We start from the raw sequence: 16,744 nt of genomic DNA on the forward strand, positions 1-16,744 counted from the left end.
GGAATGCCTTTGAAAGCAAACAATTTTGGCATATTCTCAGTAATCAAACTGTTGTTTGTGGCGTTTACAATGCAGATAAATGGCTAATGAGCCACAAACACCAAAACTTGTCTTTCCTTTCATGGAAACAAGCAGGTTTAAGCATATTGGATCAAACTATGGTGATATAATTATCAAAGAATATCTATCTAGATATAGATAGCTATCAAGAGGAGAATACAGTTAAGGAAATCCTCTTCAAAAAGATACTCACAATGTATAAGAATAAATATATATGAAACATTTGTGCTTCATAAAGTTTGAAAGTTGAAAGGGGGATTAAATTATTTTCCTACTTATTAGCAGTTCAGAGCTCATCAATCCTGGGAGACGGGCTACCGTGATGTAACAGTATTAAAAGCCGAGACATAAAGTAGGACAAGATTGTAAGTCATACCATTTAACACCAAGTGTTATGGTCTGAAAGTGTCTTTTCTACTTATTCCGACTAACAGCATTTTTTTTTAACTCCAGTGCCTAATTAAGCCCATGGGAGAAAGATTGCTTTTCTTAAAGACTGGGATAGCAAGCAAGGTTCCTCTTCTAAGAGTGCCAGAGTCCTCCAGCAAAACCATGGAAGAAAACGCTTAACTTTACTGATATCTCTAGAGTCAAAATCAAGCAGAAATAGCCTCTATCCACTTCAGAGGCCTCCCCCCCCTTTTCTTTATTCCAAAGTCTCTTTACATCTACTGAAGAGTGGGAGGCCAAGTCAAACTCAGTTTTCAGTACACATCCTTTGTATTTCACTTGATGAAGCTGCAAACATACACAGCCCAAGGCACAGCATTCAAAGGAAAGGCCCAAATCTCATCCAATGCTCTCCCCACTAACAGTAAAAAAAAGAAAAAGTAAAGTTATGAAATTACCTCCTTCAAAATGCAGAGCAGAAGAGCAGGAGTTTGGACACTACAATATCTACAGAGCACAGTTGTAGAGCTTGTGTCAATCCAGCAACTCCAAAGCTGATGACTTCAAAATAAAACCGTAACAGCTAGGAAGCTGCCCATAATCCCAACCAGCGTCGTCTCCCTGTTTCCTTATACCCGCTGATCTGTTGTCTCCCATCATGTCCTTCAGTTGTAAGCGTTTTGGGGCAGAAAATATCTTTCTCTTCTGTGCCTGTACAGCAACCCTGGTGGATTCTGGTCCAGGACGGGGACTCCTATGTTTTACTGCTACACAATTATGCTCCTCTGAAGATATGTGCAAGAAATCCTAGTGACACATCAAAGACACTGTCAATGTTAAAAAAAAAAAATCCACATGTATCCGAATTAGTTTTAAACCCGAGGTTGGCTTAACACCTCAAAATGATAGAGCTGACTGATCTTGGGGGAAAAAGTTAATTTATTCTGATAGCACCTGGAGGCTAGCAAAGCAACTAAGACATCATTTCTTATTTCTTACATTTTGCCCGCTTAGCTACTTAGTGCACACAGAAGCACTTTGTCTCTCTGGTACAATCAGTTCACTTCAGCCACATGAGTAGATTATTCCTCCTTCCTAAAGCCACAAATGATCAGCTTATGGATCAATAACTTGCATTATTCCCTTTGAAGGGGTTCCTACCAAGTTGAAATCTAATTAATCTTTAAACAGCGGGTCCTAAACCTGCCCAGAGCGCTCCTGCCAGCTTGTGGCTTTACAACTGCATTTTTAAAAAGAGAATGCAATTCTGTACAAATGGACCGGATCAGAAAGGGGAGAAACCACCCTGTTATACAAGAAAAACAGATTGGGCATGAAGCATGTTCAAATGAACAACAAACTGAAGAAAGAGTTTCAATTTGGCCATGGTCCTGCAATAGTTTTCTAATTGTTTCTATAATTACCCGCTGGGGAGAAAACCTACTTTTCCTGTAAGTGAATTCATCTCCGCACAGTTACAAACTTCGAGACCGATTTGGATTAAAAAACGCATTTCCCAACTTTCCAAAGCAAATCATTAGCAGCAGAATTGCAACTGCTGAAAAAAGTCCAATGAGTTGACTAGCATGCAAGGACTTCCATAACTGAGCAGCAGTTTGTGTGGGACAAAAAAGGTATCCCCAAAAGCATCACACGTTCATATATAACCACACAGCTCTCAGCTGAAGTGCTGCAACATTACCAGCATGACAGTCAGACCAGCTGCCCCCGGCTTTAACTCAGAGAAGGATTCAATTAAATGGTTGTCTCCAAGTGGATGAAACAAAAGTTATCAATACAATTACTGCTGAACACTTATGGCTCTCCCCAAGTGAATACTGACTTTAGTGACACTAGGATTTCACCCTTGCTTCTACTAAGAGTGAAAATCCAACCTTCATAACCCACGTCAAATATACATTTCTTTTACAGGAGTCCAAGAGAGCAGCAGCACTGACCGAAGTTCCTGTTTCTTTTCCTCTCTCCTGTAAACAAAGGTGGGATGTAGCACTGCAGACCAGGCAGACATTTCAACAAGATCATCCCGCTGTCTGTCTCACTGTTTTGCTATGGTCAAAAAATAAATAGTCCATGAACCTTCCCAGCTCAGCTGGAGTTAGTTCCTGGTAAGTCAAGGTCCACCCCCAGCCCCCCTCTCTCCAGGCCTGAAAGCAAAATACAAGAGCACCAGTCTCCTGCAAGTCCAAAAAAGGCTCCCCTCTTTGGAGGAAAATAGAGTAATGGCTAAAACACGAGGAGGAAGAAACCACAAAGCGGTGCTCCCGAACCTTCTGCATTTGTGGGAGTTCAGTTAACCAGCAGAGAAGCAAGCGTTCAGAGCAAAGGCCAGGGGACAGGATTTAAATGATGCAGGGAACATCCACCCTGGGCCAACCACCCACGTCATTTGGTCTGCTTCTTGGCTAGGCTTCGCAGCCCACGCTGAGCTCTGAGCTGGGACAGCTACCAGCTTAAAGCTAGCTCAGTTATGTCTGCACCACAGCAGTGACTGCAGCACGCACGTCCCATTAGGAGCTCAAGCCCCCACTGGAGGTCACAGAGGTGCTCTGGAAAATCTTACCTGTGCCTTTCAGATGCTCAGCCTCAGCCATCCCAAGCTGGGCTGGCTGCAGGCAAAAGTCAAGCCTCCTCCCCCCTTATTTAGTACCCTTAACATCATCAGCAACAGCACAGCCAACACGAAGCATGAACAAGAGGCCGGGAAGAAACAGTTAAAAGTTTCTCAGCTGGACACTTGAGGTAAAGATTCCTGGATCAATTCAGAGAGGGGTAGGGCAGTGTTTTCCAAAGAAAGAAGATGTGCAAAGATACCCCAAGAAGGCCTCCTGGTCCTTTTTCAGTGTTGACTCAGGGATTCTCAAATCAGACCTTCCTGGTCCTTATGAAAGGGAAAAGAGCAGCATAAGATGCTCCAAAAAGATATTTTAAAAATCCCTAAGGATCAACTTTCAATCCCTTTTTAAAGAGCTATGGCAGCGGTGGACAAAATGTGGCCCGTGGGCTGAATGTGGCCCGCCAGGCCATTCTATCCGGCCTGTGGGGCCCCTAAAAAATTTAGAAAATTAACACTTATCTGCCCCTGGCTGCCTGTCATACGGCCCTTGATGGCTTGCCAAAACTCAATAAGTGGCCCTCTGCCTGAAATAATTGCCCGCCCCTGAGATGTGGGCTCCCTAAATACTTGGAAACGACCATGAACTGTATCATAAGTCCAATAGGGGAAAAAATATCTTCCTCTGGCTACACCAAACCCCCCCACCACAATGGATGAGTGGAGAGGGAGTGAATAGATTCATAGATTCATAGATGTTAGGGTCGGAAGGGACCTCAATAGATCATTGAGTCCGACCCCCAAGGTGTACGAACCCAAATCTACTAGTTCTCATCCACTTCCACAGCCCCATTGCAATAGCAAAATCTTTCCCACAGGAACGACAGAGCCGGGAGTCAGGAGATCTGCGATCTGTTCTTGGTTCTGCCACTGCTTTGCTGCACTATCTTGATGCATCACTTTGCATCCATGCCTCAGTTTCCCAACATGCAAAATGGGCATAATGTCTCCTTCCTCAGTACTGTGCTTTAGGCCTCCACATACCGAGAGGAGCTCTTCCCTATTTGCTCTGATCATCATTATCAAAAGGTCACAAATGGCATATCTGCTGCATAGACTGCAAATTCAGTGCAAAGGCAACTCTGTTTTCAGTTTGTTCACCTGCCTGCACTAACTGCTGCCTATTATTGGCAAAGGAACAGCCCCAAATATGACACTTACTAAGACGATATACAACACTAGTCTGGCTTTGAAACCACCTGCCTCCTCCTGGGGGCTTGCATGTGCAGGTATTAATATGCTGAAGGTGCACATACGGGCCCTGAAATTTAGCACTTCCCCAAAGAAGCAACTGCAGAATACATCCCCCTCTGTAAATCAGGCACGTGCAATTATCAATCAAGGGTATGCTGAGGCGGTAGCCACGCCGGTGCTTTTGCCAAGTGGCCAAGATCTCAATGAAAACATGTTAAACAAAGCAGGCTCTGCAGGCTCCCCGGGTGTTTTCCAGTACAAATATGCTTTTGAAGTTTCCAAGCAGTTCCCAGTCACATTGAACGGATGTCGGACTGCATGCACTACGCTACGCACCTTCTGCTTTTGCAAAGGGACCGTGCACTCCTGTAGCTACGCTTCACTTTTCGGGACTAGGTGTACAGCAGAAGCCAAAATCGCCAGCACAGGCAAGGCTAAAGAGACAGGGTGAGGGAAGGAATCAGGAAGGTGAACACATTTCAGTTGTATGCTATGAATGTCTGCTGTTCTTCTCTTCATAATCACGACTTCAGAGCCAACACTCGTGGGTTGTAGCCCTGTTCTGCCAAGGCCATGCCAAGACACTGCGGGCAAGGCCATTCAACGTCTGTGCCCTCGGTTTCCCCATCTGTTCAGTGAGAAGACAACACTGACCTCAAGGTGGTGAGGCTGAGGTATCGACTGTGGTCCTTGGATGAAAGGCTGCCTGGACCATGGTAGGTATTACTAAGACTCCAGCAAAACAGATTTTGATTCAATCTTAGGAAAATTTCCAGCTGGAATGGCAGGACAATGGAAAAGCCACCCAGCAACACGGTGGCATCTCCTTCACTGGAGGTTTCCTAGCGGCTGGAGACACAGCTGTCTGGTATGGTTTAGAAATCCTGCATCTGTGCAGGGGTCAACTGGATGAGCCTTGAGAATCCAACCCAATGATTCAATGAAAATACTTCATAACTTTCTCATCTCTCCACTTCTCTCTAGCTCATCCACACAGTCTCATCAGAGATTCAAGTCAGAGCAGCGAAGTTTCACTGCATCTCCCCTAGCTTTTCCTCCTGTCCGGGAACCCCAGCTGGTTGAATTTCCCACTGATTCTCTACAGCAGTGATTCTCAGCCAGGGTGCCATGGTACCCTGGGGTGCCTTTAGGGTGGCCATCATAGAGGACAGAGACCAGTTGTACTCTGTCGTCTACTGATATGAAACCCGACGTCTTTATGTCCTCTTGAAGAGAAAAATAGAAGACATAAAGGCACCAAGTTTCGTATCGATAGAGGACAGGGTAGCAGAAAACCGGAATGCCCTCTTGTGATCCTTTCCAGGGTGCAAGAAGGTGCCACCCAACGTTAACACTGTTAGGTATGCAAACATGACTCACAAGAGAAACCCAAAGATTTCAATAGAAACCCATAGTTATAGCCTTTCTGGGTTCTTGCAACAGAAAAACTGCTCTATTTTTCTGTCGTTAAAAAAGAGTGAAAACTAAGTGTTGGCATTTTCCAAAGGATGCCTCAAGTCTATGCATGGATGCCTTGAGTCTAAAAAGGATGAAAACCACTGCTGTACAGCGACTGCTGCATAAGCAACTTATCATTTAGTGGAAAGGGGAGACTAAGAGAGGTAAATGTGGGGCTTCCCCTTTGACATGCACCAATCCCAGTTCAATGCAATGAGAAGCCAGAGGCTTGAGTATGCCTAGAGAAAGGACTCCTGTATCACCAGATAGGTCTACCTACGGGAGACACCAGGTGAGATCCTCAAAGAACATGGCCTACAGAGGAAAGCCAACTGGATCCAATACACGCTGAGTGTTAACATTAAGACTAAGTCAGATCCTATCATCCACATTAGTTTGAACTCATCCTCCAAAGCATAGCCAGATGTATGCACTTGCCTTTCTCATGTAGTTTTCCAAGCAACATAAAACCACTTTTCTGGTAATGTGAATGAGAGACTTCAGTTATGCTCACAAGACGTAACAATACTGCGTACTTCTACATGGACTTCCATCAAAGCACCACAAACCCTTTATTAATTATGCACGAGCCTCAGCACCATTGCATGTTATGTAAGAACGCTTCCACCAGTGAAACAAAGGAAAGCAGCACTGAACAACAATACTGAACAGGTTAAAGACACCATCAGCTTGGGAAGGCGATGTTTCTGCCCAAAAGGCGGCTTACCTACCTACCACAGTTGCAAGCAACACCCAGGATTAATCTGGAAGAAAGAAGTTAAGAAAAAATCATCTTTCTTCTTCCAAGGTGTGTATGCTCCACACAAAATAAGTTTGCTGTTTTCTCCTCTATAGCCAGTTTTTCCTTACTAGAAAAATGCACGAACAAGGGAGATGCAACCCTCCAAAGAATTTATTTTAAAAAAGTATTTGGGACATGCCAACTAAAGGAGAATCAGAGTGTTTTAAATGAGTCAATTTAAGGGGGAAACAATAAAAATAATCCCTTTACGTAGAAAAACCGCCTATTCCACAGAGACTGCAGAAGGAGTTTATGGGGGTAATTTTATTCCAGAAGCAGCAGGATCCTAGGTTAAACACCTTCAAGCCCTACACTTGAGGGTAACTATCACAATCAATCCAGACCTCAGGTTTACGTCTCCTCTAAACGACACCAACATGCCAACCCCACAGCCAGGGCAATACAGTTTAAAGTCTGCCAAAGCTTGAAAAAGGATATGCATTTATTCACTGACTTTTAAAAGAAGCTGTTTCTCTCAGCACTTCTGCAGAATTAAAGCTTTCCTGCTTCATAAGCTTGGTTTCTAGCTTTTATGTTCGAGGAAGGAAGGAAGAAAGGAAGGAAGGAGAATCATCAGTAAAAAAAGTTGAGAACATGAAAGACCCACATAATTTTAATCGACGGTTGATTCTGAAACCTAATGATGTGCCGTGAAGGACAACACTGCAAGTGGCAATCATTTTAACAGAACTGCTCCAAGAATACCCTGCTGCACCCAGACTATTCAGAAACCATCAGCTTTACTTTATATGAGATCCAGCCGGCCACAGAATATGTGCGACCTGCCCACAGCTCTCTCGAGCACATGGGACATGACATTGAGAGTTTGGAAAGTTTCCTGCTGCTCCATAGTTTGAGAGCAAAAGTGAAACCGCGCACAATCATGCCGATTTTCTGCTCCCCCTTTTTGGGAAGAAAATGTGCAACCACCGGAGTATATGTTAGAGTTGGATAGCTGGGCTGGAAGGTCTCCCTGGCAGCAGCCAGGAGGCTATGGTATTATTAGCACAGTTAGACACCCTCCCCAAACAAGGAAAATCAGCCCTTTGCTTCCAGAAAGAAGGGCTGGAGAAGGGGCATCAAAATGTGAAGGCTGAGGACAGCATCTGGGGCTGAAGCTCAATAGCAGCCCTACGTCCATGGTCAAGAGAAGACAATCTGGCAAATTTTCAAGCTCCAACCACTGCTTCCAGCATCACATAGGCCAGGTACAAACATTGCACTTTTACCAGTATACGTGATCGAGAACCAGTCTACCCCCATAACAGAACAGCAGTTCAGTGCACACAGACTGGTTGAAAAATGACTGAACCCAGTCTCAGATTTGCCCCCGCAACCAAAGGGTGAATGTGTTTTCTGTTTGCTACCTACCTAAACTACACAGCTTACAAAAAAATGCATAACTTAGACCAGTTCCCCTTGGGGGTTGTGAATGCCTGTACCTAGCTACAACCCAAACCCCTGTACCTAGCCTTGGCGTTTTACCTAGAAGAGTCTCATCCACTTAATGCCCCAACTTGACCCTGCTTAGCTTAAAGAGCAACAAGACGGCAAAGGATATTTAACTCCTCTGGCAGAGATCTCCCTGCCAGTGCGTGACCCACAGGTTGGAGGGTGCAGCTAGTCACAGGTATAGCCTCCGTCTTGCCAGGACCAATTCCTCAGGTCTCTGCTGGTAGAAGAGCACAGGATGGGCTGTGGGCACAGGACACATGAGTTGTACATCACTTCCAAACTGTGACCTTGGGCAAGCTACTTCATTCCTCCTGGTCTCAGATACACATTAGGAAAGTGGAAAGATTGCTACTGGTGTCCATCATGAAGTGCTCTGACCTACTGACAAGCTCTGTGTAGGACCTAGGTATTATTAGTGACACCCAGGAAAGTTCAGCATTAGCAAGATTACACACACAGCACTTTCTGGTGCGATACCTGGAGGCAGAAGGCTGAATTTTTACCTCCATTCTGGCAGTGGGAGGTCTGTGCACATATCCCAGGCCTGGATTTGACCCTGAGCCTGCAGAGTTTTAAATATAAGCTAAAGTGGTAAAGGTTTGTACTTCATCCAAGGGCAACACATTGAGCCTGATCACACCACAGCATCCCAGACCTGGCCCCGGGGGTACAAAATTCAGCTCTTGCTCCTGGACCTATCCAATAGCCAGAAAAGCCATATCCAGCGAGAAACCTTTACCGTTCTTACAGGGAAAAGCAAAAACGCTCCTTAATTTTCTGATAAAGTGCTAAAAACATTTTCTTGTCAGAGGCACAAAATCAGAGCCAGAGAGGAAAATACCCCATAACATCACGTGGTGCCTTCATGGGCCAGATTCAGCTACCGCGATGTAGCTACAGTGGCCTGGCCCGCCTCGCGGCGATTTGTACCAGCTGAGATTCTTCAGTTTTAAAAGCAGAAGGCACCATTCAATACTCAATTATTTATTGCCCCTGTAACAGAATAAAAGGACTGGTGAGTGCAGTCCAGCCAAATACATCTTCTACCATTTTCCTTAGCCTCACTTTCAGTTTTATAATTTTTTAATACCATATTGTTCCAATGAAGTGGACCAATTTTCTTGCCTCCAAAAAAGCCATAAAATTGATCCTTGACTTATACGTGGGGGTCAACCCCTTGTCAGTACTCTCGGCTGTTTTACTTACAGCATTTTTGTACACACAACGCCAAACCAGAAATGCTTCCAGAACAGTTTTTAGTTTACTGTTTTTAGTGCATTCAACCCTTTGGGACCTATTGTTGGTTATTTAGTTTGCCTGTGGGATTGTATAAGGGCAACAGCAAGTCAAGGACTTTAGTTATCGACTTACATTTGGGGAAGGAAAAAGATGCATTTCCAAAAAAATGAACCTGAAAATGTAAGGTCGATTTATATGGACGGTCAACTTGTAATCAGAACAATATAGTAATGCTGCCTTTAACCACAGCAGTTGCAAACCTGCCCTAAAAGAGCAATGGAAAACACTGAACAATTACAAGCAAAATAGCTCTTCCTTAAAAGCCCCCAAACTGTCATGTAGTCTACCTAGAGAAAACCCTGGGTAAACCGGTTATGATGCTGGTGGTTTGATGCAATTCTCCCGTGAGGAAAGGGCTGACCTTGATGATTCAGTGGAACGAATATGAATTTAATCTCAAGTTAGACCTGTTTAAGTGGGCTCTAGAAATCAGTCTGCACAGCAGATACCAGTTCCCAGTAATGTGTCTCCCTTACCCAGCCTAACATACATTGGATTATTTTGCTGTTGGTATCAGTGGGATAAAGCCATCTGCAACAGCAGCTGAGAGGGGAACAGCGGGTACCCAGTGCAGCAAACATTTTTGAACAAGTCATTTCCCTTATACTCCCTGGAGAGCAAAACAGGGAGGAAAAACAAGTTCAGAGAAAGAAGCAGAAAGCAGACAGCCATTCCTGAAAGATGGACTCTGCTCCTCTCCTGATCCAATGCAACTGTCCGAGGCAAACTCAACCGCGCTGCCTATAACCAACCCTAGATACACGCTCTGCCATGGCTGCTTGCAGAGTCCATAAAGAGGAGTCTTTACATCAAATTATAGACCAAAATCAAATCCCGTGCCTTCTCCAATTTATAGTAATGAAGCATAAAGAGTGCATAAGCCTTGACTTAGACTTTTCCAAGGCCTACATAAATTGGGATACAACAGATGTGAAATCTGATTCTAGACATATTCCTTCTTCACGGCTCAACTGCACACATGCCCACGCGAGCCATCGGCGGGCATTTGGAGGGGGTACTTCTCAAGCTCACTACAAGCTCCCTACTATTCAAAGATTGTGTTGGTTTGTGTGTCAGCTTCTTTGCAGTTGTTGTGAAGGGAACTGAGGGAACACCATGTGCAACAGCTGGGGAACCTCTGCTGAGGGCCAGCGGTTCTCACTTTTGGGGAGAGATGCATGTGCCACGTCAAGTTTGTTCTTCCATTGTGCACCCCTGTGATCCTGAGTTAAGGATTAAGAAAGTAGCACTTCGTCTCCCTCCATCCATATTTCCTCTTTCCCCTTTTTCTGATTTCCCATTCCTCCCTCTAGCCATTTGCTGTGTGTATCCCAGCTTGAGAAACGCTGCCCTAGGCTACCAACTTGGAGCCAAGTCACTCCACTTGCACGAAACTCAGCGCAGGGATCAAGGTCTCTTTGGCCTCCTTATTCCTCAGTAACCCAAGAGTCAGGTCAACCCCAGGTATGGGATAAAGTAGCCGAAGGGCACCTTAACTTGTGTCCCAGATGCAAAAGCCCCTAACAGCAGACGTGCAAGGAAATTGCAGCCACGTCCCTTACCTCAGGAACATGCCCCGCGCTGGGAGTCCCTGGGGGTTGCACAGGAGTGGCTGTGCCAGGGATGAGCCCCCTGGGGAACTCCCCTGGGCCATTACAACAGTCTTGCAAACCCAACAGAGCCAGCACCACGGGCCAGAGGAGAGGATGTCACATCCTTCCCCTTTCTTTTCTCTGCCTGGGAAGGAATAAAAACAATTTCCCAAGGGTTTTCTCGCAAGATGGTGGGCACACTGCTTACACACCACTGGGCAGGAAGGGTTTGTGAAAAAGCCTGTTTAATCGCAGCTCCTGCTTTGCTCCAGACTCTCTTCTCTAGGATGCTCCCTGACAAACAGCAGCCCTTGCACTCTCCTTGGAGGATCTCCAGGCACTTTCCATCTGCTGTGCTTCACAATAGCCCTGGGCGGCAGGCTCAGTTTTAAATATGAGGCACAGGACGGTGAAGGCCAGCACTTTGCAGACAGCCCTCCTTATGCTGAATATCCAAACTGAAATCCCCTGGGCCTGGTTTTCAGAGGCCCCTCTTCCCCACGGCCAGCCTCCAGCTGGGTGCTCAGCACTTCCCAGGCCAGGACAAAAAAACTAGAGGCCACTTTAGACCTAAACTTTCTAAGGGACTTACTCCTGACTCCTATCCCCCGGCCTCCCCCTAGATAACATTCCTATGATGCAAATCACAAGCAGCTCCCTCCAGACTGTAACGCTAACCCGGGAGAGGGACGATGACAACCACACGCTAGAGACGCTGCATGAGAAAATGCAATTCTCTGCAGAGGACCATTAATCCTGCCCTGCCGTGGCACGCTCTCACCGAACAAGCATCCCTGTACTTCTCTACTGTCTTCTAATCACAGTCCTGTGCATGAGTCCCACAGAGCTCGTTGAGAGCTGGTCACAAAATGTTCAGCCCTTTGCCACGGCTCTCCCAAGCAACGTGGCCTAATCCCATCCCCCTGAAGTCAAGGGCGATGCTCCCAAGGGAGAACAGATGACGTTTTTCAGTGCTTAACGGAGACCTCGACTTCCTCCCCGAATGATGTTTATCCAAAACCCTATTCAGCTGCCGCTTGTGCCACAAGGCTTTACCATGCACAATACAGACATGCTTTTATTGTGCTGGAAATGCTGTGCCAACGTTGGACTGAACCCTGATTCTGGCCTCAATAGCTCCTGGACTTATCCCTCACTTTCCTGCTGCTTTCAGGTCAGTGGTTGGATTCCCCTAAAGACCGGACTCCTGCTTTTAAATTAAAAAAAAAAATCAATCATGTTATTAAAGCAAAATTCCTCTGTTCATGAAATAACTGGAGGAAACTTCTGGAATAAGAGCTGGCAACCTATGGCCCAGGGAGGGATGGTGCCAATTTAACAGGGCCATGTTAAAGCGGCAGCTTAAAGCCTCCTGCTCTGGGCCCTCGACTCTGAATTTGCTGTTTTGCATTGGCGCAGTAGCATAACTAGGGCAGGACAAGCGGGGCACCTACCCTGGGCCAACTTCGAGGGGGCACCAAAACTGCCCAACCCCAGGAGCCTGTGCTGGGCAGTGCATTGAGCCATAGCAGGGTTGCTGCGGTTGAGGGGAAGACTCGCTGCTGACCGGTTGCCCCAGCCCTGCGTCTAGTTGGTTGTCCCCGGTGGTTTTCCCTGGTGCCCTGTTCACATTCCCCGTCCACCCCCCAATACTCTGTTGGGCACAGAGCTGTGCCCCCATGGGGATGTCTCACGGAAGGGCTCCGTTCAGCAAAACCCCTCCTCGCCATACACTGTGGAGCAAACGGCTGCATGGTTTCTATGGCTGGGTGGTACGGGGCTACTTTACCTGCTATAGCAAAGACTCCTAGGGGTGGCAACAGGGGTGCTGCAGTGTCCCCTGCTGAGCCATTGTGCCCTCCAGTTGTCTGCATCCTGCCCAGGGTGCTGCAGGGGCTCATTGGCATTGCATTGGCATTCGCCAGGGTTTTTGGTAGCATCCAGTAAGCACAGGGGAGCACAGAGCAAGGAAGGCATCAGAGCTACAGGGGAGCAGCCGTGGGGCTGAGGGACTGGCAAGCCTTGGAACCATCCGGGTCACAAATGCCCAGATCGCTGCCCTAAAAGCTTTCCAACCCCTGCTCTAGAAGTTGAGCCAGGCAGCCACAAATTCAGCTTCCAAACACTTGAATAATAATTACAAAACCGGGGTGGAAATCAAAGCAAAATGATTGAGGGGTTTTGATCCGGTTTTGTGGGGGCAGAAAGCCCAGCTCCACCTTCCTCGTCTGTGTCCAGCTTCAGAAGACAAGCGGAGGTGGATGGAAAGCAAGGAGCAAACTCGAGCACTATTGCCTTGTGGTTAATTATGAATTAGGAGACCTCCGTTCTGCAATGTGACCTTTGGACAAATCCTTTCAGCTCACAGTGACGGTCTCCCCCCTACATAAGAACATGCTCCAAGATCTCCAAATGAAAGACCCTGCAGGAGGGCAAACCCCTGCCCTGACAGGGCTTTTGTTCTCATTCGAGGTGCACGTTCTGGGAACAAAAGGAAAGGTGTTCTGGCTGGTGGGGCCTGGGGGGGACCGGGGTGTTATCTTAAAGTCTGGGCTCAGCTGTGCCTCCTCTCCCTTGCCTGTAAAATGGGGAGAATTCTTATGTGGGGGCAAGAAGAGCCGGGGGGAAGGATGGGAGGAGCAGAGTGTTAATACAAATTAGTCTCTCCTGAATCCTATTCTTTCTTCAATATGGACCCTATCTCCATCCAACAGCTTGAGAAAGCCCTTGGGTCTGGAGCGAGCACAACACATCTTCCATCAGCATCCTCCCAGACAGAACAAACCTCCTGCCTCCCGCCGCCCCCCCTCAACCCTGACAACAATGCAGCGGGGAAAGCCAGGTCTGGCTCCCGACAGGTTAAATCTGCTCATCCTCAATGCAGACAGTGATGGCTGAGGAGGAGACAGGCAGGGGCACGGAGACTCAGAGCCCAATGCAAGCCGCCCCCCTCACCTGGTTGCTTTGTCACCCATGTGCAGCTCTTTGGCGGTGGGGGGCAGCAGCATTGTCCTCGCAGCCTCTGTGCTCAGAGCCCTTTATTCCTCCCCTGCTTAGGGGAGGCTGAAGCCGTCAGGGCTAGCTCACCTCTGCAGGCCGGCTGGACAGGGCACAATCCAATCTGCGAGAGGTGGCAGAGCCCTGCAAGCAGACAGGGACCGCACCCAGATCTCTCCAGAGCCAACTCGGGCTATAAGGCGGCAGCAACATCACTGCAGGGCGGCCACAGCTCCTCCAGCCAGACGCAGCTTGCAAGAGCCACTCAGTTAAGGCAGCCCCTGACAACCAGGAGCTCCCCTGGGTTTTGCTCTCTGCTCATTCACATTATCCCAGACAAGGCCGGGGGGATGGCAGGGGGACAGAACACAGCACAGGGGATGTTTCTACAGAGTCAGGGTAGGAAGAGGTTAAAAAATATAATCGAGGTGGATTCAAATCCAAACCCGGCATTTCTCCATATTGGAACGGCGAGGCGCAGGCTGAGAATACAGCTAATTCGGACAAGGACCTCTTCATAAATCATAACTGCAACCCACTCCAGGTAAACCGCTCTCCAATCTGTACACACGCACACAATCAGCACACAGCTATCGAATAGCCCAAGATCTCCACAAAGATTAGCACCCTTGTCTATGCACACACCAATAGGCTGGCACTGCCAGCCTAATGGGAATAGCAGGGTCTTAATTAAGCGGAGCAAAACACACAGCTATACAGTACCAGCCCTTTAAATCCAAGCAACCAAAAAAAAAAAAAAAATCTGTGTAAAGCAGCGATGTTCAGTGGAAGCTAAAAGGATTACAGCATCTCCCACCAATTAATCCTGTATCATCAGGAGAGGGGAATAAAGACCCCAGGATGCATCAATCAGCTGGGGGGTGGAAAAATGCCACACGCATCAGACATGTTTCTGGAACAAACAGGGATAATACGAAATAGAGCAGCGCTCGGGAACAATTCCGCCCCACTGCCTGTCCAGGATCCACGACAGAGAAGGGGGAGGGACCATCTCATTATTTATATGAATTTTCTTTTAATGAAGCTGTGAGCAGGGACAATCCAGCTGTGCTGGGGCACCCCGGAGTTGGTGCCCCCGACCTGCCTCGCTGGTCCAGGAGATTATATTGGGATGATGCAATGAAAGCAAAAAATAAATTAATTAAATTAAAAAAAAAAAAATCAGATGAGAAGGATAGATGTCAAAAGGCCCAATTTGCAATTCATGCTACCACCCCTCCCCACGGCTGGCGAGGGGGTTCCCCATGGCAGGGAGGGGGCACGGGGAGCGTAGCCTAGACAACATGCCATCCTCACAAGGCCACGCAAGACCAACCCCAGCAGCACATGGGGGAGGATAAAAATGAAAGCAAATGAAAACAGCTCTGGCCTATGGAGAGGCAGGGAAACAGGATCCTGAATAATCGCAGGCCACTCAGATGCCCTGTGGATTTGTAGCTCTGGGGGTGGAAAAATAACCCAGCTGCCAAAGCTTGCAAGCTGGACAGCGGGACTGCAACTCAATGCAGCAAAAGGCGGTTTCAAAACAAAGGGACACACACGCACAGCACATGACAGCGACACCAGGACACAGCCCGCCCGCTGCCCTGTCCTCGCCGGCTTGCCCTCTTGCGGGAGAAACAGCTTGCCTGGCACAATGTGGACCCGCAAAGCAAGGCAAGCTCTTCCCCTTCCAGCCAGCGGGTCACAGCAGGGCTCCCGCTCCTGCAGGGCTGTGGCTAGCGCTCTGCAGACACAACACAGCACAACACAACCACACAGAAGTGCAAAGGGATGCAAAAAAAATAAATCCCCACCCCAGTCCAAAGACTCACCTTGCTTCCCTGGCTGAGGGTCCCAGGCCGGGGAGCAGGGGGGTCTGGCAGAGGGGTCCTGATGTCAGACTCCTGCTGGGGGGTGCATGAGTCCTGGCTGGCTGGGGGGGGTCCTGCCCAGTGCCCAGGAGCAGACACCCACCCCGGCTCTGACACAAGCACAGGGAATGCAGGAATGTGACGTCCCAGCTCCTCCCAGCCAGCCACGTGCGCAGACTGGGAAAGAAAGGGACACGCTGAGCATGCTGGGAGAGGTAGTCTTGTGCAGGGGAGCGTGGCCCTGTGCAGAAGAGGGGAGCCTGGCGGGGGGGTCCGTCCCAGGGAGGCTGAGGTTGGGTGCTAGGGGAAATTTGCTGGGCAAGCACTGGAGCAGATGCCAGCCTCCACCAAGGAGGGGCTGGGGTGCTGCAGTGCAACAAACCCACACCTATTTTCCCCTTCCTATTGCCAAGAAAGCACTGGAGACAAGGGGACGCCTGGAAAAGCCTTGCTTCAAACACAGGAACCTTGTGGCAAAAGACCTAATCTCTCATTGTTTGTAAAGCACCCGAGCAAATGTCATGTTAAGTAATTTCCAGTTGTATTGTAACACGGTCAGTGATTAGGGCTCCGCTGTGTCGGGCAACACGTGCACACACACGCACACGTTTCTCATAAATCAGCAGACTGCGAGCAGGTGCTGGCTTTTGAGGTTTATGTTATAAAAAAAGTGCCGACTCCTTGGGACTGGGGAAGTAAGTCTTCAGGAGCTATTAGCAGCACACGCTCTGCTAAAATTTGCCATCCGATAATAATAATACAGAACATAAGCGCTCGCACGGCACTGCACACAACCACCGCAGCACAAATATTAAGTGACTTGGCCAAGGTCATGCGGGATGTTGGTGGCAGAGTCAAGTCAGTGTGTGCCCCTCTCTTCCCCTCCCCCACTTCATGGGGTCTGTCTTGCATCAAGTACAGCCCAGCCTGATCCAGCAATTCTGGGCACTGCTGCAAGTGCCTCTGCACAAGTCTCCTAATGCCCACAAAG

The 16,744-nt window shown here is 48.0% G+C and overlaps 1 protein-coding gene across 5 annotated transcripts in view; it reads right to left on the bottom strand.

Moving 5' to 3' along the window:
* Positions 1-15,947, bottom strand: part of CTIF (cap binding complex dependent translation initiation factor) — a 325,604-nt gene extending 309,657 nt beyond the window's left edge. For 4 of the 5 annotated variants that reach the window (XM_025211550.1, XM_014522921.2, XM_025211549.1 and 1 more), the window contains exon 1: positions 15,715-15,837. The gene's annotated coding sequence lies outside the window, so the exon portion shown is untranslated. Of the gene's footprint in view, positions 1-15,714 lie in introns of all 5 variants that reach the window. The other variant, XM_025211551.1, reaches the window with a different exon arrangement.
* Positions 15,948-16,744: the final 797 nt, after the last annotated feature.

The sequence above is a fragment of the Alligator sinensis genome, unplaced genomic scaffold (assembly GCF_000455745.1).
Source record: "Alligator sinensis unplaced genomic scaffold, ASM45574v1 scaffold1204_1, whole genome shotgun sequence".
Taxonomy (NCBI): Eukaryota; Metazoa; Chordata; order Crocodylia; family Alligatoridae; genus Alligator; species Alligator sinensis.